General features: G+C 43.2%; 1 long non-coding RNA gene across 1 annotated transcript in view; it reads left to right on the top strand.

Moving 5' to 3' along the window:
- The window catches only part of LOC117803385, a 99,424-nt gene that overhangs the window by 14,772 nt on the left and 64,089 nt on the right, over positions 1–20,563 (top strand). The window contains exon 2 of the long non-coding RNA XR_004627196.1: positions 4,921–5,099. This is a non-coding gene — a long non-coding RNA (uncharacterized LOC117803385). The remainder of the gene's footprint in view (positions 1–4,920; positions 5,100–20,563) is intronic.

Raw genomic sequence — 20,563 nt, 5'->3', positions numbered from 1 at the left:
CCTTTTCAAGATATTTAGCTCATTTCCTCGCTGAACAATGCCGGCAGAGGGGTAGGGGAAGTTGGTGAGAGAAGGTCTGGGAACAAGACAATTTGTTCAACCCCATGAAAAGAAAGCCTTTGAAGATTTGGAGGAGGTGGGAGAATCCATGTTGTCTTCCATCTTCCGCCATTCCCTGGGGAAGCAGTGGAGCAATTCTCTCTGTCTAGGCTCATGGTTCTCAGCCCTGGCTGCACATTAGAATCACCTGGGGGACTTTTTCAATCTACCCATGCCTGGGACCCACCACCCCCAAATCTCCGGGGGTGTAGCCCAGGTACTGTCATTGTTACAAGTGCTCCAGAGGATATTAGTGCTCTAGAATACCAGAATCAGAAACGAAAGAACTGACACAAGTGTCCAATTACACGTTCTACTATTCTGCTGCGTTTGGAAGGGAAACAGTCATCGTAGGTTACTTTTAAAGAACGCAAAAGAGGCAGAAAGAGGAGATGCAATTTGTCAGGACGGAGGGCTGGCGAGGGCCGGGGTGGGGTAGGAGGAGCCTCCTTTTCTTTTTGCTCTCTCACTTCCTTTTTTCTGGTAGCATATTACAATATCAGCAGTCCTGACAGCTTAGCTTTATATGTTCCCAGGCAGGAGGTCTCTACTCCTTCCCTGGCGTGACCTTTCCAGTGAGAACTATACTACTGTTCTAATGTGTTTGCTGGTAAGGAAAACCCACATCTTCCTTTTCTAAATCTCAGCTCTTTGCAAGCCCAAGTAGTGGGTCATGAGACGCCTGCATCAGTTTAGAAGGAGCCAGGGACCATGTTTAGTGGATTCTGTGCAGAGTGCAACACGTGCACAGGCAGTGAAAACACATTCAGACCTACCCCAGTCTCAGCTTCCCATGCAGCTGTAAACCCAGCGTGTCTGCCACTGAATGGACAGCAGCTAATTCGTTTACAGCGCAGAGCTTATCTCCCAGGGGGCCCAGCCTGCAGAGGCCGCCTGGATTGCTGCCTGCCTAAAGGTGCACTCGTGTTTCTTGATTTAACCGGGTCGGTTCAGTTGTTTATTTCTGCCATTCGGTTTCAGGGCTGAGCTGGCTTCTGCGGGATGGCAATTCCCACAGATCGCGGGCTCTGAGTGACTGGGGCATGTGTTCAGTAACCCACCATGAGTATTAGTTAATTTTGTTCCTCCCCCAGGCTCACGGTTTATGTATGAGTTGTCATGTGACCGAGTTCTATTTTTAACTGCAAACACGCTCTGTTCCACGGGAATCATGTTCTTCAGACACTGCATTATGTAAGCTGGCTCCAGAGTTTGCCAGGAGTGCTCAGCTAAACTGTGACAATTCCCAGCCGTTGTCACCGAAACCCCCCTAGTGATGCAAACAGCAGGCTTCCTTGCTGCAGAAGACAGTCGCAGTTAAGGAACTGCCCGGCGCTCCTGATGCGAAGGCTGTGTCTGGCCACTTCGATCAGCTCCTCTCATCTTGTCTCCTGCCTAATCCCAGAATAAATCCTGCGGGTTTTGCGGGGAGGGCGTTCACAAGGCTGCTGGTGAAGAAGATGAAACTTGAAACCAATTGTGATGAGGCGCAAGCAGCGTCAGGCTCATTGTGAAGTATCTCTCGGGTTGCAATCCGGGGAGGAGAAACCGCGGTTTAGATGGAGGGCATCCAGCGGAGAAGCCGCTGTCATGGAGGTGTTCCTGTTGAGTCCTTCATTATCCTAAAGGGAGTACATTAGATAAGTCCCAGGTTGTTTTCTCGGGGTAATCAGAGAGAAGTGGCCTTCGAGAATTGCACAGAGCCTGGGGGTTTCCCTCTGACTTCTGGAGTACCAGCATCTGGCTTACCCAAGATGACCTAGAGAAGGGGCAGAGCCAGCAGTCGCTGAAGGGAGAATGTTAGCGTCAGTCAGGATTCTTTGGTGGCAAGCAGTAGAAGGCAACTCTTTAATAAGAATTAACCTCCTTGAGAAGAAAAGGACTTTTTAGAAAATAGGTTCTAGGAGAGCAGGGTCACCTTGTTCACAGCTGCCTCCACAGCCGAACAGACCTTGAACCTAGTAGGTGCTCAGTAAATGTTTGTGTCCTGAAAGAAGATATGGGGTGGATCAAAGAATTGTTAGGAAAGGCTGAGAACCAGTTTCAGAAAAGGAGAAGAGTGAAGCTTTTCTGGAGGGGTTTAGGTAGCAGGACTGAGGTCCCTGACGGTTTCCTCGGGACATCGCCACTGAAACAAATGCTCTCCAGCTACTCGTATGTTTTTGAGTGTGTATACCCATGCATCAAAATCCAGAGGAAGAGAGGGAGAGTGTGTTAGAGTTTTCCAGAGGAAAAGCAGAACCAATAGAATATACACAGAAAAGGGTGGGGGACAGGGGAGAGAGAGAGAGGGAGCGAGGGAGAGAGAATTATGATAAGGCATTGGCTCACACAATTATGGAGGCTAGCAAGCCTAATCTGCATGGTGGGTTGAGTTGGAGATCCAGGAAGAGCTGATGTTTCACTACAAGGGCCATCAGGTAGGAAGAGCTGATGTTGCAGGTGAAGCCCAAAGGCAATCTGCTGGAGAATTCCCCCCTACTTAGGGGAGGGTTGGTCTTTTTGTTTGATTCAGACCTTCAACAGATTGGGCAAGCCCCACCCACATATGATTAAAATGTAAATCTCATCCAAAAACGCCTTTGCAGAAACTTCCAGAATAATGTTTGACCAAATAGCTGGGCATCCCATAGCCCAGTAGACACAGTAAATTAACGATCACAGAGAGCAGGAGAGAGAGAGAGAGAGAATACATCTGGCCTAGTTTGCATCATGGGACCATCCCTTTGGCCAGGAGAAGGCAGGTTGCTTTGTTGGGCAATTCCAGAGACTTTGCACAATGGAGCAGAACTTATTTCCCAAAGGGAAAGTGGGGAGCTATTCCCAGGAGAAAGGGGAATGGATACTGGAAAGCCGCAAGACAAACAGCTGGCTCTTCTTCAAGGAGTCTTACTTCATCACTTGCTTCTGTGTGGGTTAACAGCAAAACACATCTCTGCTTTGACCGCCTCTTTCAGCTCCTCTTCTGTGTGTGAAAGGGAGACCAGCTGGGATGGGGAAAGAAAGAATTTCTGTCCCTTTGCTCCTTTACCTCCAGTCATGAGTAGACTCAACTATTTGAGGGTAGACCGTCAGCTCCAGACCCTTACTCTTAAAGCTTTGTTCTAATGCTTCAGTGCTCAAACGCTGGGTCACTGAAAAGGCTCCCCATCTGTAAAGGGTGTTCATAAGACAGCTCTGTCCCAGAAGAAGTTTGAATCTATTGTATTCTGTGTATTTTCCTTCTTTTCCATTCTTTAATACAAGTGTCATTAGCTGTGGCTGCTCCTAAGCCATGCAGTACATTTGTGGAATTAAAAAGCCACCCATTCCTTGATGCTTTACATCCATTGGTCAGAAATTGTCATAATGGACTGATTTTGTTAGAACGTGATCCTGCTATATACCAGAATATTGTCACAATAAATCTAACATGCATACAATGTCAATGATGCCTCCCTAGATATGGCACTCTTGTGCGGTGTGCAACTTGTCCACCCATACATGGCAGGCCTGAATAATCAAGGGAGAGGTAGACCACCAGAGACCAGGAAAGCACAATTTGTTCAGTGCTCTTGTGAATGGTGTGTGTGTGTGTGTGTGTGTGTGTGTGTGCAAGGACAGGGTGTTCCTTTTTTTTGGGTTTTAACCAATAGCTGAGCCACTGATCAGATTCAAGACAGAATTACGAATCTAAGACTCCTCTAGCATGGCGAGTCCACCATACTGCCCCAAGAATTGCCTGCAAGGAATTAGGGGCTTCTGCTCTCCTACCAGGAGAGTTCCTGGGAGACATACATAGCTCAGACCACACCAGCAGGGAGAGTCAATGGACAGATATTGCCACTCAAGGGCACATCCTCTGGATGACCTTTTCAGAGGTTTATAAACCTGACCTCTGATTAGCATGAATGGACTGACTCATTGCAAATTCCATGGATTCATAGTGGGGTAGACAAGATCAATAGTCCAAAATGAAAACAGAGAAGATAAAAATAAAAGAAATTCTAATGTGGTTCACCCCTCCCCCATATCTCAATGGATCATATATACATCCTGAGATAAGCATGGCCCACTTTGTGGACCACTGGTCTAGAACAGGTTACCCTCCCTTACAGCACCTGTGGAGACAAGGCTAATTACAACACTACCCCTGAGCCTGAAGGCATCATTATACTTCCTTACAACACAGTGGTCTTTAGGGTAGGGGTTGGCAAGCTATGGCCCTCAGGCCTGCTGCCCATTTTTATAAATAAAGTTTTATTGGGACACAGCCACAACTCACTTGTTTATGTATTGTCCCTGGCTGCTTTCATAATCCGATGGCAGGGCTGAGTAACCGGCCACAAAGTCTAAAATACTTACCAACCTTTTACAAATATGAAATCCAACCCAGGCTCTGGGCAGTCAGTATTGATTCTTTCCTGTTGGAAATGAAAGGTCAAACTTGTTTGCCATCCCTGCTCTAGAGTTAGGCTATTGTCTGGAGAACAGTTCATGTGCTGAGGAGGCCAGGTTAGGCCTTGCTTTCTTTCCTGGGTTATCTAATCTTTGCTAGCTTCGTTAGGAATCTAATCCCTCGGCCACGAGGGCGCAGAGAAGCAAGTGTGGATGAAACTGGGCCCCTAAAGCTCACGTCGTGCACAGTACGGTCAGCCGCGTCCACTCCCCCCCTCAGCCCCTAGGGATGGCCTCCAGGTGGATGTGTGTGCTTCTGCTCACGGTTAACACCATCCACCCCGCTAGAGGGCTGCAAAGACGCTGCACATCACCAAAGGGGCGTGGGAATCTGTGTCGAAATGTTTGAATTTCTCAAAGATTTTTTTTTTTTTTTAATTTCAGGTTTGAGGTGGCAGATGGGGCAGATGGCTTAGTTTCTGCTGATCCTGACAATTGCCAACTTCTAAGGACACTCCCTCTTCCCTTCCTCTTTGGCTTCGGCCGGCCGTTGGAAGTAGGAAGGGAGAAAAGGAGTACGAGTTGAGAGAGGAGGCAAGAGAAAAGGCGGGCAGGATGACGGGGTAATTATGTTCGGAAATTCTCAAAGTGCTTAAATACACCGCGGTGGTTGAATTTGAAGCTTAATCAAGTGCCCCCCCCCCCTCTCTCATGGCCCCGTGGCTTCGGCTGGCCGCCTGCTCAGAAGGCCCGACGCGTGCCGAGCGCCCCGAGATGCCTCCGGCGGCAGCCACAAGGCACCCCCACAGCTTCGCGGGGAAGACGTGAGGAGAGCCAGAGCAGGACGAGGGAAACGGGGACACCGGCTTGCGGCGTGCGCACGTGAGCACCGCGGGCCGGGTGATGCCCAGCTCCAGCGAGTTAAAGGCCGCCCACCTGTGCTTTGCTTCTTACGTCCACGTTTTTGTTTATCTCTGCACCCCCTTTGGTGGGAACTGATGCTTTCCCGCTCCAGAAGGTTCTCTGGAGCTGTTAACGATGCGGCTTTGGCTTTCTCGCCATAGAGGTGGTCCCCGTTGGGAGAGAGAGCTTTTAGATGCCCTGCGTGTATGTTAAAAAGGCAAAGTCCTCATGGCTCTATGCTGGTGACCATGTGTCAGGGTTGTTGATGTAGCCCATAACCTCGTGAGACAAGGTCCTGTCTCCCGCGGACAAAGAGCAGGCTTGCTTGCTATAAAAGCAGTGGAGCCCCCCAAGCTCGGTGCACCTGTGCTGTGGGGCACACTCTGTGTATGGAGTATCTTTCTGGGTTGTGCGGTCGGGCTGCTCCAGTGAGGCTTGGAGTGAGGAGGACCCATGCAAAGACGCTGATGTTCCTGCCGGGTGCTGTGCTGTAAGTAGTAAGACCTCTCGTCTCTGAACTATCCCTTCTCTATGGCAGCTTGCAAGAAACAGCCACGGGCCAAATGACTAGCTTGAAAGTAGGGTAAAAATCTAAGTACAAACAGGGTGGACATTTGGTTTCCATAAATGGACCTAAACGGGGCTTCTGTAAGGCCCTTTTTAGGGATTGATGTGGCTCTGGGAGAGAAAATAGTGTGCATTTCCCCAAGTTTGCCAATTGTGTAGACAGTGAACCGGCAGCTATAAATGTAGGGGTTTGATTCATACTTTATAAATGGAGTTACTGCACCTGTTACCCACATCCCCTCTCTTTAGGACTTTGGCGTGATGTGAATTGTAAATATTAACCCGGATTCAAACGCTAACCTGCTGTGCGCGCTCCTCTCCACCTGTTGGTGATGAGAACCGCTCCCCTTCTCACTTTTTCCTGTCAGCTGGGGAAGTGTGTTTGGGTGCAAGTGAATTTCTCTTCCTCAGTTCTGAGAACAAGTTGACCAAAAAAAGTGAAAAACTGTAGAAGTGAATGCCACAGTAGAGCAAACATTTTTGTAGTCTGGGGCCTGGATAGCCTAGGGTATATGTCCCCAAGCACTGAAACTGCCATGGCATTAAACCTGTGTCTGAATGGTTCAGCACCTGCCTCTCTGCCAGGACACTTGCTCTACGCCCCCTTTAGCTGTGGACCCAACTTGCAGGTGAACTCTGTGAGCCCATTGGATGCATAGCCTGGGTAGTGCCACTAGATGGGCCTCTAACTATTTTATTTCCAGCTGTATGGTTCTGGGTGGTGGTTTTTACTTCAGAACTCAGGTCCTAGGCTTTCTGTAATTGAGATTTCAGTACTGTGTGGGAAAACTGAGGTTTATTTGAGATGTCCTGACCCACATTTGTATGTAGAGACAACCATAAAAATCTACATTTTGTTGGTGGGGGTGTCTTTTAGTAAATTGTTCACCCAGGGATGGAGTGAGTCCTGTTGGACTTCGCTTGCTCAGGAGAGTGTCTTTTTGTACTTTGCACAAGAGTGCCACATGTCCTAATGCTGGCTCTGGTTTGGGGCCACCGGGAAAAAGCCAAGAGAATCACAGAAGTCTCGTGCTTCTCCTCTGCCCCCTCCCCTTCCTTCCAATCACTGAAGCAACACCAGCACTCACCTTGAGATTCATTGTTAGATGAGAGAAAATGAAAACCTCGTTCTCTTGGGTTCTATTACTCACGGCTGAATGAAATTCCTTATTGATGAATGAGAAAATTAAGGAAAAGCGCTAAGTGAAGGGAAACAGGAGAAGCTTTCCTTCTAGGAACATGGAATGATGTACCTGGCCTGGGTTGAGGTCCAGACCTGTGCCCCGAGCCAGTCACTCTACTCCCAAGTCTCAGTGTCAAGGCAGGACAACTGTGCTCTGAATCCTCCTACCCCACCCCACTTTGTGATGTCCTTGATGTATGTTCTGCCTTGGACTGTAGGTCCTGGGTATAATAAGGACAGGAGATTTTTCACACTCCTTCATGGAGTTTACAGGCTGGGGAAATAAGAATTATTTCACTGGTAGGATGAGCACATTTCCAGAAAGAAACAAATACTTTAGCTTTTTTCATAGACACTGGAGCTCAGGGTCTGATGACAACTCACCAGTCCCTTTGCAGCAAGGGCAATGGAAATCCACAGAGGCTTAAACGTACTATTTCATTTCAAAGGACATCTTCTCCCAGGTAAACATGGTGGAAAGGAGTCGTCCCTGATAACAATGAGGGATTTCAGGCCAGATTTTTATTTTTTCTGCTGATTGTTTTTGACATTTATTTTAACTCTTGTGAATTCTAACACCCACATAGAAAAATAAATTAATTATAATGTATACTTGAACTTTTTAAAATAAGCCTGGGATCAAGCCCTGCGTTAGGCTCCCTGCTCAGCAGGGAGTCTGCTTCTCTCTCCCTTTGCCCCTCCCCCCACTTGTGATTTTTTTTTTCTCTCTCAAATAAATAAAATCTTTAAAAACTTTCAAACATAAGGAATAAAAGAACACCCACATACCTACCACTAAGTCAATAATTAACATTTTGGTGTCCTCCTTTGGGGACTGCTTCCTGGAGGGAGAATGAGTTCTGGAGTCTGATTTTTGGGTTCAGCTTTGGGATATACCATTTACTAGCCTATATCACTTACCAGCCATGGGACCCTGGGCAAATTAGTGAACCTCCCTGTCTTCAATTTCCCTCTCAGTAAAATGGGCTATTAGTATCTACATCATGGGTGTTGATAGAGATTAAACAAGATCATATGTAAAAAACGCCTGGCATCGAATAAGTGCTTGGTAAATATTAGCCATGATTATTCTTGAGAGGAATTCCTCTTCCTTCCAAGGGCTCTGAGACTCACCAAGGAGAATGACAAAAACAACATTCCTTTTGCATTTCTGAGATGCAGGAGGCTTTACTCCTTGTGAACTCTACAAGGTGTTCCTAATATAATCACCTGCCCCTCAGCAGTGTGAAAGGAAAACAATTGATTTGTGTCCTTGACTGAAAATCACTTATTCTCAACTCCTTTAGTTCTTTGAACCTAACATTTTCGAGATCCTGGATATTACGACTGGAGAGAGTCAGAGTCACACCCAGGGTCCTGTTCCAGATCTGTTCAACAGCAGTGTTAAATCCGCCTTTGCCTGCTTACTGGCTTAGAGAGGTTTTTACCACCCTGTGGACCTCTCTCAGGTCAGGGGTGTGTGCACACAGCACCAAGGAGAGTTTGGTTCTTAGGGCTGCTGCAAATCCCACCAAGGAGAGTTTGGTTCCTTGTAATGCAGGGAGAAACCTATGGTTTGTTAGTTGAGCAACCAAAATGAAAGAGCCCAGTGGAGTGGAGCAAGGAGTTGATGCCTCTAACAGACTGGGAAGTGCCCGGAGAGGGAGGTACCTCCAGATCACACTGGATGGGCGAAGACCTGGGGAAGAGTAGAACGATGTGGTCTTGGGAAAGTCGAGGGGTTGGGGTGTGGGAACCTCAGGAGACAGTGGGTGTCAGGCTGGTCTGCACACCCAGGGGCAGCCGGCTAACCCGCCACTGTCCCAAGCCATGGCAGCAGATAGCAGTGTAGAGAAGTGGCTTCTGCTCTCCTGGCCCCAAGGCCATCCTCTAAAGGGCACCACCACCTCGAAAGGCTTTCTGAAACAGGGAAGTGGGGATATGGGAGGGACAGTCTTAGGTCTAGTACCTGTGTGAAGCTGGACAGGGGGCAGGCCACCCTTGTTATATTGAAATGGAAAGATGTCTCTGATGCCCTGTAGAGAGATTGCAATTAGAGTTGCATAACTGTACCTATGGTGTGATCCCATCTAATAAATGCATGTATGTGTGTATATCTGCCAAAAAGGACCTGGGTGTTTACTTCCTTAGGATTAAAAGTAATGGTCTTGGGGTGGAATTATTGTTTTTTAAAAAATATGTCTATTTTCTGTGTTTATCTGCACATTTTCCTGGTTAAAGGAGTTTTTTATTTTGTAATTAGAATAAAAAAAGGGAACATTACTGGGATTGTCTTCTTTAACCTAACTAACTCTGCAGATAGGGGAAGGGAAATGAATTCATGAATTACCATTAGAATCAGCATTTATGACTGACCACTCATACACATAATAGTATCATATACTCCTGTAACATGTAACCCTCCACATGTTGGTTACTAATCAGTTGCTAAAATGTGAGGTTCCCTCTAGTTTGAGGACAGGACCAGAAGATCCCCTTGCCCCCCCCCCCCTCGAAGGTTCTGGCTGAGGTTATTTCCATAGCAGTATGGGGAAAAAATTAGAAGTCTGTCTGGATTGGACAGAGGAGGTATGAGGGCATTTTTCTTTCTGGTTTTCGTCAGTGTCTGGCAGTGACATAGCCTTGGTCAAGGTTGGCTCCTGTAGCCTATTGTGGGGATCAGTGTCTCTGCCTTAAGAAAATTAGGGATTTATTCTCTCAAGTACCAGAAGGAAGCAGGAGTCCGGGGCTGATAGGGTGGCTTCTGAAGGTCGTTAGTACGCAGGGTCCTCCAGTCCTTGCCCTGCCACTCCTGGTGGGTGACTCTTGGCACTGAGCTCACAAGACCATGGCCGGACCTTCAACTGTCATGTCCTTGTTTTGGCTGCAATTAGAGGAGAGGTGGAGGTGGGCCTTCCAAGAAGCCTCACCTAAGGCTTGCCTCCTCTTTGGTAGCACCCAATTTGTACAAGAGGCTCTGAATATAGCTTATTTTTATTCTCTTTATATATTTATATGTTTATGCATTTACTCATATATGTGCACATCTATACAGAATCTGGCACATTGCCTAAGAGTTCTGTTACTACAAAAAAAGAGAGAAAGTACCCTGGGCAGGCAACAAGCAATCTGTCTAAAAAATTTTTTTTTTTTTTTTTTTTTTTTTTTTTTTTTTGCTGTGAAGTCCATAATTTATACATGCTCCAAAGATTTCAGGATCAGATGGGATTTTTTGAAAAATTGAAAAACCAGAGGTGCTGTAAAGACTCCCATGGGAAGATCTGCTCACCAAGATGGTTCTTTTGCTGCAGTTAATCAGCCACGCTCTTCTCTGGTTCATGTGAGGGCTCAGCGTAGCAGATCCACCGCTTGGCGCCAGTGCCCAGCTGTCTCAGCACAGCTGACCCATGGAACCCTGTCTTTCCCTCTGTCCCTGTATGGCTGGGCACACTCGTGTTCTTTTGATAGTCACTAAAGTCACAGACATGCTTGGCATTCGATTTTTCAGAAGGAACCCTGGACCCTTCTGAGGACGAGGAGGTCCATGAGCAGTGAGGGCCAGAGATGGGCTTCGTGTAATAAGACAAACGCTTAGAGTAAAAGTGTCATGGAATTTCCTTTTTAAACATGTACTCCTTCAAGTTTGAAATAAAATTTGTGCTAATATGTTAGCTGGGCCTGAAACAAGGATGGTCTCTTTCAAAACCTGAGTGGGTCAGCCTTTCGCTAGAAAGGACCTGCTGACTGGAATTAGTTAAGGCAGGGGGTGGTTCACAGATGAGAACGCACAGCTGCCTCAAAAACTGGCCCTGTTCTCGGAGAACAAAGGGGAAATCGCCTCTGGGAGGAATTCCTGGAGAGAAGTAGTATTCAGCAATAAGGTGGTTTTTCCAGGAGGCTGATTTTATTTCCGGAGAAAGGTCGCTTCTGGATATTTCGTAAAAGGAAATGGAGCCCTCTCACTTCCTAACCTCAGCCCCCTTAGTCTAAACTTAAGACAAGTGCAGATCCCACCAGGGCTATGGTCCCTCTGGGATCCAAGAGGCTTGTGGAACATACTAGCTTTGCTTAGTCTCTTAACTCTAGAAACCTGCTTTGAAATGGGAGCTTTTCCCAGGCCCACCTGCCCTGACTCAGACCAGAAATGCATCCTGGAGCCCTGAGGCAGGTTGCTGCCCTTCCCTTGGCTCTCTGCTGCCCTCTGATGGAATGGTGCTGCCAGAATTTATCACCAAAGTTTCTAGGGCTCTTAGCCAATTCTTGTTACGTGCAGAGATGCTGACAAGCAAGTTGCAGACTTTAGTGACTTGTAACTGGATCCTAAGGTACAATCAATATTGTGTTGTCACAGCATGAGCAACATGGCTGTTGTAAAAAGCAACCGATGAAGATAGTTAAGTCAACTTAATTATTAACCAAGAAAGAAAAGACATTTCTTGTACATATAGGGGGGGAAAAAGCCCATCGGTGACTATACTGTCTAAGATATTGTGCTTATCCTTTACACATAGAATGAGTTACACAGTTTTTCTTTGTAGTGAGTTTATAATCATATCATCCAGGAGGAAGGAAAGTAATTATAGAATAAGACGGTTTAAGGTAAACCCTGCAAAGAGAGTAGCAGAGTGATGGGGCTCTGATGAGAGCGAGCTCTGATTCAGTTAGCCATCAGGGGAGGTCTCTGAAAAGCAGAGTGCAGCTGGCTGTGAGGAAGTCTGAGTAGTCCATCAAAGGAACAGCAGGAACAAGGTCTGGAATGGAGGGAAGGAGAGAGATGGCATTTGGGATCGGGGAATGGTCAAGTGTGGGCAGAGATTAGCGCATTCGTGCGTTGGCACAAGGAAGCTGGGGGAGGTAGGTAGGAATTTAGTTCTTTTTCCCCTTTATTCTATATTCTGGTACTGTTGGAAGTTCCTTACTGTTACTCTGTGTGTGTGTGTGTGTGTGTGTGTGTGTAAGTATAAAAGACATATATCTGTATATCTGTACTCATGTTCATTTTACGAACATGAGAGTGGTATGTGGTTTCCTTGGGCTTCTTGGAGACTTGATACTGAGATCTATCAAATGCTTCACGTGGAACTGGATCAGTAAAGACTGTGGTACAATAATAATTTGAGGGATGAATCCTTTTTCCTCTACCTTTTTTCATTTTTTAATTGTAGAATAATACCAGATATGAAAACTACAGAAAAGTGAACGTCTAAGTGTGTTATTTTAGACACTGTAGTTTAGCAGTGTCCCCCACCCCCAGCCTCTTAAAAATGATTGATTCCTTCAAGTCAGTCTACAGGTGCCCCCTCCATCCTTTTATTTTCCTTAAAATTTATTGATAGCCCAGGGCAACTTGATCTGGGCAGCTTGACCTTTGATTTGGATCTTGTGATTGTGCATGTTTGTCATCTCTTGTGTTCCTGTGTTTCCTGTAGATTGAGAGCTGAATCACACTTGGTTTGAGCCTGTTGGCAAGATACTAGGTGATGAGACTTCTTTTATCTCATAACTTCTGACTGTGATGTTTGCAGCCATTGATTCTCAGTGTCTAGATCCACTGATTCGCTGGGCTTTGAGAAATGGTGACATTCTAAAACTATCATTTCATTTCCTTTTCATTTATTAGTTAGACTACATCTCTAAGGAGCTGCTTTCCCACGGCAGGAGTTCTTTAGAGAAACGTAATGCTAACATCCTACGCAATCCTGGGATACTCAAACCTTCCTAAGCCCGACCCCTTAGCCGTCTGCTCTCTCAGGACTTTACAAAACCCAAGCTGGCCCTGGAGACATTGGCCCACTTGTTCTGGCATTGGACACATGTAGGCCTAGAATCAAAGGCCGCGTACCCTTCCTGGTGACCCCCTCTCCGTGGAGTAGGATGGCGTTTTCTGTTCATATGGCAGACTAGATAGTCTGAGTGAATGCTGGGTAAATGTTTTAAAGATGGGTTAAGCTTCTCTAAGATATGCAGAGGTCAAAAACGAAAAAAAAAAAAAAAGCAGAGACCTTATAATGACAAAGCTGGCTTGTGCGCAGAGGGTTTTTGCTGAAGTGAGGAGACCATGAGCTTCCTCTTTGATAGTTGCAGGGAGCTTGGGGGATAGCAGATAAGACTAGGCCATGCCCGAGGGGAAACCATTCTGCATAAGGATGGGGATCCAACAGGCTGCAATCTGAGGGTAAGCATGAGCAAGAAATAAACCTGATGTGTTGTAGAGGACAGTAAGGAGACTAGACTATTGCAAACTTGACACCAGGTGGAAGGGAATAAAAAATCTCCCCTGAGAATTTTCAGTGACAAGCTGGCTCTCTTAGTTGTGGTTCAAATTTATGTAACATGTGTGGTTAAAAAAAACCTTAAACAGATCATTAAATTTAGAATGGTTCTCAGTTCATAGTACCTCCAGGGAAATGGCAGAATCAAACATCAGCCTTTTCTGGAGGAGTGCAACCTCAGCAACGGCTTCTTTAGCAGCAACTTTCTATAGAGAATTTCTTCACTTCCAAGTGAGCAAGTAGTTTCAGATAGAAAATTTAAAGTTGGGGGTGGGAGATGAGGCACATGGCTGAGACCCAGGTGAAAAAAAGAGATAACAGAAATAGACCCTAAAGACTTTTGATATTGGAATTATCAGATCCTAACGATAAAAAGGGACATATTTAATGTGTTCAAAGAAAAGACTGGAAAAGACTGTTAAGGAATATCCAAGTAAATTTGAAGAAATGGAATTTCTAGCAATAAAGTATTAATTGAACATAAAAATCCCAAGGATGGTTTAAATATCCATAATTATCCATAATGCAGATCAGAGGGACAAAGACAAAAGAAATGATAGAGGTAAGACTTGGAGAAAGACGATCTAACAGATCTTCTAGCCAGAATTCTAGAAGGGTGATGTGTCAGTGAGGGCAACATTCAAAGAGACAATGGCTAAGAATTTTCCAAATCTGATGGAAGCAACCAATCTTCATATTCAGGAAGCCCAAGAAATCTCCACTAGCACAGATAAACAGAAATTTACCAAGATACATCAGAGGCAAACCATAGAACATCAATACAAAGAGGAGAGCTTAAAAATAGCTATATTAAAAAGGAACAGCAATTATAGAACCTGGATTCTTAACAGCAAAAATGGAAGCCCAAAGACAATGGCATAATAGCTTCAATTTATTAATAGAAAATTCAAACTAGAATCTTTACTCAGAATGTTTCTCAGGATATTTCTCAAGGGGCATGTGGGTGGCTTAGTTGGTTAAGTGTCCCACCCTTGCTTTTGGCTCAGGTCACGATCTCAGAGTTGTGAGATCGAGCCCTGTGTTGGTCTCCCTGCTCAGTGGGGAGTCTGCTTGAGATTCTCTTCCTCTTCCTCTCTCTTTGATAGGGATTGCATTGTATTGTATCTACGAATGGCTTTGGGGTTATACGGACGTTTTAACAATATTCAGTCTTCCAATCCATGAACATGGAATATCTTTCCATTAATTTGTGTCTTCAATATATTTTATCATTGTCCTACAGTTTTCAGAGTACAAGTCTTTCACCTCTTTGGTTAAATATATTCCTAGGTATTTTATTCTTGTTGTAAATGGGATTATGTCCTTCTCTCTCTGGTAGTTATTACTGTATAAAATGCAACTGATTTTGTATAATGATTTTTGTATCCTGCAAGTTTACTGAATTCATTTACTCTAATTTTTTTTTTTTGGTAGAGTCTTTAAGGTTTTCTATATATGGCATGTCATGTAAATAATAGTTTTACTTCTTTTAAAATCATTACCAATTTGGATGCTTTTTTTGGGGGGGATGTCTTTTATTTCTTGTCTGATTGCTGTGTATAAGGCCTCCAGTACTATGTTGAATAACAGTGGTGAGAATGGACATCCTTGTTTTGTTCTTAGAGAAAAAATTCTCAGCTCTTCGTTGATGTTAGCAGTGAGCTTATCATATGAGCCCTTTGACATGGTGAGATGTATTTCTTCTGTGCCCACTTTGTTGAGAGTTCTTTTCATGAATGGATGTTGAATATTGGCAGGTACTTTATCTGCATTTATTGAGATGAACTGAAGATTTTTAGCTTTGCTTTTGTTAATGTGTATCATGTTGATTGATTTCTTGGATACTGAACCATCCTTGCCTCCCTGGAATAAATGTCATTTGATTGTGGTGAATGATCCTTTATTGTTGATTTCAGTGTGCTAATATTTTGATGAAGATTTTTGCATCTATGTTCATCAGGGATACTCATCTGTAATTTTTTTCCTTTTTCTTTTTTCAGGGTCTGTGTCTGGATTTGGTATCAGGGTAATGTTGGCCTCATAGAAGGAATTTGAAACCATTCTTTATCTTCAGCTTTTGGGGAATAGTTTTAGAAGGATAGATACTAATTCTTCTTTAAATGTTTGGTAGAATTCCCCTGTGAAGTTGTTTGGTCCTGGACTAATGCATGTCGGGAGTCTTTGATTACTGATTCAATTTCATTAGTAGCAATGGTCTGTTTATATTTTCTATTCCTGATTCAATCTTGGGAGATTTTATGCTCTTAAGAATTTATCAATTTCTTCTAGATTTTTGTTGGTGTGTTTGCAGTAGTCTATGACAATCCTTTGCATTTCTGTGGTGTCAGTTGTAACTTCTCTTTTTCCACCTGATTTTGAGTTCCCTCTTGGTAACTTGAGGAGTGTGGCTAAAGGTTTATCAGTTTTGTTTCAAATAATCAGCTCTTGGCTCACTGATATTTTCTATTTTTTTAAAAAGATTTTATTTATTTATTTGACAGAGATAGAGACAGCAGCGAGAGAGGGAACACAAGCAGGGGGAGTGGGAGAGGAAGAAGCAGGCTCACAGCGGAGGAGCCTGATGTGGGGCCCGATCCCAGAACGCCGGGATCACGCCCTGAGCTGAAGGCAGACGCTCAACCACTGTGCCACCCAGGCGCCCATTTTTTTTTTTAAGTCTTCATTTCATTTATTTCTGCTTTGATCTTTATTTCCTCCTGTATTTGGGCTTTGTTCTTTTTCTAGTTCCATTAGGTATAAGGTTGGCTTTTTGAGATTTCTCTTTTTCTTGAGGTAAACTCTTAGAACTGCTTTTGCTGCATGCCAAAGATTTTGGAATGTTGTGTTTTTATTTTCATTTATCTCCAGGTATTTTTTTGATTTTCTATTTGATTTATTCTTTGACCTATTGGATGTTTATTAGCATGTTGTTCAATCTCCGTGTTTGTGTTTTTTTCCAGTTTTTTTTTCCTTGTAATTTTTAGTTTCATACCCTTATGGTTGGAAAAGATGCTTGATAAAATTTCAGTCCTCTTAAATTTATTGGGACTTGTGTGGCCTCTTATGTGATCTATCCTATGTGCACTTGTAGAGAATGTGTTTTCTGCTGTTTTTGGATTGAATTTTCTGTATATATCTGTTAGGTCCATCTGGTTTAATGTGTCATTCAAAGCCACTCTAATGTGTCATTCAAAGCCACTGTTTCCATGTTGATTTTTCTGACTGGATGATCTATTTGTTGATGGAAGTGGGGTATTAAAGTCCCCTACTGTTATTGTATTATACTGTCAATCTCTCCCTTTGTAAATATGTGCTTTGTACATCTAGGTGCTCCTATGTTGGGTGCATAGATATTTCTAATTATTATATTCTTTTGTTGGATTGATCCCTTTATCAATATGTAATGCCCCTCTTAATCTTTCATTAATGTCTGTTTTAATATCTCTTTTGCCTGATAAGTATTGCTACCCTGGCTTTTTTTCCCCCACTTCCATTTGCACGGAATATATTTTTCCATTGCTTTGCTTTCTGTCCATATGTGTCTTCAGGTCTGATGTGCGTCTCTTATAGGCAGGATATAGATTTTTTTTTTTTAAGTCCAGTCACACTATCGTTTGGAGCAATTAGTCGATTTACATTTAAAGTAATTATTGATAGTTATGTACTTATTGCTATTTTGTTGTTTTCTGGTTGTTTTTCTAGTTTTTTTTTTTTTTCCTGTTTTTGCTCTCATCTCTTGTGTCTTAACTTCCTTTAGTGTTATGCTTGGACTCCTATTTATTTATTCATTGTAATTATTATAGGTTTTTGGTTTGTGGCCAGCCTGAGGTTCATATGTAACACCTTATGTATGTAGCAGTGTATTTTAAGTTGAGAGTTGTTTAAGTTCAAACACATTCTAAAAGTACCACATTTTTTAGCTCCCCACCCACATTTTATATATTTGATGTCTTATTTAAAATTTTCATTATTGTTTATCCCTTAACTAATTAACATAGATATAATTTGTTTTACTAATATTGTCTTTCAACCTTCATACTAGCGTTATTGGTGATCAGTCTACTACCTTTAGTGTATGATTGCTTTTAATAAGGAAACTTTTTCTTGCTTAATCTTCTTCTAGTCATTGTTTCTTCTTTTTTGCTTAAGGAATCCTTTTAACATTTCTTGTAAGGCTAGTTTAGTGGTGATGAACTCCTTTATCTTTTGTTTGTCTGGGAAACTATCTCTTCTTCATAGAGAGATATGATTCCTGGACCTGGATGCCTGTTTTCTTCCCCAGATTGGGGAAGTTTCCAGCTGTTACTTTTTCCAGTAAGTTTCCTGCCTTCTTCTTTCTCTCTCTCTCTCTCTTTTCCTTCTGGGATCCCCATAATGTGAATGTTAGTATGTTTAATATTGTCACAGAGATCCCTTAACTTACCCTCATTTTTAAAAATCTTTTTTTTTTCTTTTTGCTATTCAGTTTGGATGACTTCTACCCTACCTTTCAGATAGCTGATCCATTCTTGTATATCTCATGTGCTGTTGATTCCCTCTAGCATAGTTTTCATTTCAGTTATTTTTCAGCGGTGATTGGTTCTTTCTTGTATTTTCTGTCTTTGCTGAAGCTCTCACTGAGTTTATCCTTTCTTCTCCCAAGTTCAGGGAGCATCTTTACGACCCTTATTTTGAACTCTTTATTTGGTAGATTGCTTATCTCTCTTTCACTCAGTTCTTTTTCTGAGGTTTTGTCGTGTTGTTTTATTTGGAACCTATTCTTCTGTCTTCTTAGTTTGTCTCTGTTTCTGTGTATTAGGTAATTCACCTGCCTTTTCTGTTCTTGACTGTAGGGGCCTTATGGAGGAGGCATCCTGTGGGGCCCACTGGCAAAATCCTCTCTCTGCATCAGAACCAGGTGCTCCAGGGTGAACCCTGTATGGGGAATACGCAGTCTCCTGTTGTTACTGGGCTGTAACTGCTGTGGGTACACTGGTGGGTGGGATTTGTCCCCAGCGTGGCTGACTGTGAGGCCTGACTGTGACTATTTCAGGCTGTCTGGTGGGTGGGACTGCAAGTCACTTGGGAAGGGCACCAGTCCTGGCTGAGTCCTGCCTCAGAGAGTGTCAGCTGGTGTTTCTCATCACTGGGCCAGCTAAACTGAAGCAAGAAAGATGAAGCCCGATAGCACTGCTGTTCCTGGAAAAAGTTCCTACAGATCCCAGCCTCTCTGGCACATGCCCGAAAATTAAATAAATTCAGTAAATCTCCTTCACATATAGCTCAGGTGCTTTTCAAACTGCTGCCTTTGTGCTGGGTCCCTAAGCAAGCGATAGTGTATGCTGGCCCTTTAAAAGTAGTGTCTTGGGTTTCTTCAGCCCCCTGGCTCTCCTGGAGTCCAGCCCTGCTGATTTCCAAAGCTAGATATTATGGGGGCTCATCTGCTTGGTGCAGACCCCCGGGATCAGAAGTGTCCTATGTGTGGCTTAAATCCCTTGCTTCTCAGGGAGGACTTCCGTGCCTGTGATATTCCTCCTGCTTGTGGGTTGCTGCACCAGTCGCATCTCTGCCTCTCCTACCCTTCTTGGGGCTTTTTTTTTTTTTTTAAATCTTTAGCTGTGGAAAAGCTGCTCTGGTAGTCTTCAGGTCTCTTTCAGTGAATTGCACTCTAAGTAGTTGGAGACTTGGGGTGTCTGTGGGAGGAGGTGAGCCTGAGATCTTCCTACTCCCTCATCTTCCCCTCTTTCTGTGAAGTGAGTTCCTTCTAGGCAGCATATAACTGAGACATGCTTTTTTTTTTTTTTTTTTTTTTAAATACATTCAGCCACTCTGTCTTTTCATTAGAGGATTCAGTCCATTTACGTTTCAACTAATTATCAATAGGTATGGATTTACTTTGCCATTTTATTAATTATTCTTGTTTTGGTCTTTCTTTTCTTTCTTTCTCTCTTCTTTGTGATGTGATCATTTTCTGTGGTGGTGTGCTTAGATTCCTTTCTCTTTTTCTGGTGTATCTACTATAGGCTTTTGCTTTGTGTTTAACGTGTTTACATAAAAACACCTTCTATTTACAATAGTCTATTTTAATCTGTTAACAACTTAACTTAGTAGTCATAAAAAGCTCTATGTTTTTACTCTCTACCTACCCCTACATTTTATGTTTTTGAAGTCACAAACTATATCTTTTTACTTTGTGTATCCATTGATAAATAATTAAATTAGTTATTTTTAATACTTTTGTTAATGTTTATGCTGGAGTTATAAGCAATTTACCCACCACCTTTACAACATTAGCATATTCTGCATTTAACTATACATTTACCTTTACCAGTGATTTTTATACTTTCATATGTTTTCCTGTTACTGATTAGCATTCTTTGGTTTCAGCTTAGAGCGTTCCCTTTAACATGTCTCATAAAGCCGGTCTAGTGCTGATGAACTCCTTCAGCTTTTGCTTGTCTTTAAAATTCTTTGTGTCTCCCTCAATTCTGAAGGAAAACTTTGCTGAGCAGATTATTCTTGGTTGGCAGTTTTTTTCTTTTAGCACTTTGAATATATCATCCCACTCCCTTCTGGCCTGCAAAATTTATGATGAGAAATATGGCAATGGGGTTACTCATTGTATGGTACGGTTTGTTTTGTTTTGTTTTTTACTGCTTTTAAGATTCACTCCTGTCTAGCTTTTGACCATTTAATGTATCTTGGGTTGGGTTTGCTTGTTCATGTTTATATATGTGTTGTGTGTGTGTATAATTTTATATTTATATAATCTCTATACTCAGTGTGGGCTTGGAACCACAACTCTGAGATCAAGAGTTGCAGGCTCCACCGACTGAGCCAGCCGGGCACCCCTTAGGTTGGATCTTTTGAGATGAATCTTATAGATAATCTTTGGGTTTGGGATGTCTCTTTTTTTTCCCTAGGAAAGGGAAGATTTCAGCCATTATTTCTTTTAAAAATCTTGTCTGCATCTCTCTCAATTCTCTTTCTGGGATTTCCACAATGTAAATCTGGTCTTCTTCATGATATCCCAAAAGTCCCTTAAGTGTTCTTCCCTCTTTTTCATTTTTTCTTTTTGTTCCTCTGCTTGGATGAATTTTGCTGCCATGTCCTTGAGTTCACTGATCCATTCTTTTGTTTGATCTGTTCTGTTTAAAACTACTATTGAACTTTTCAGTTCAGT

Source organism: Ailuropoda melanoleuca, chromosome 1 (genome assembly GCF_002007445.2).
Source record: "Ailuropoda melanoleuca isolate Jingjing chromosome 1, ASM200744v2, whole genome shotgun sequence".
Taxonomy (NCBI): Eukaryota; Metazoa; Chordata; class Mammalia; order Carnivora; family Ursidae; genus Ailuropoda; species Ailuropoda melanoleuca.
Note: the sequence above shows the minus strand (reverse complement) of the source record. Positions and strands in the feature narration are given on the sequence as shown.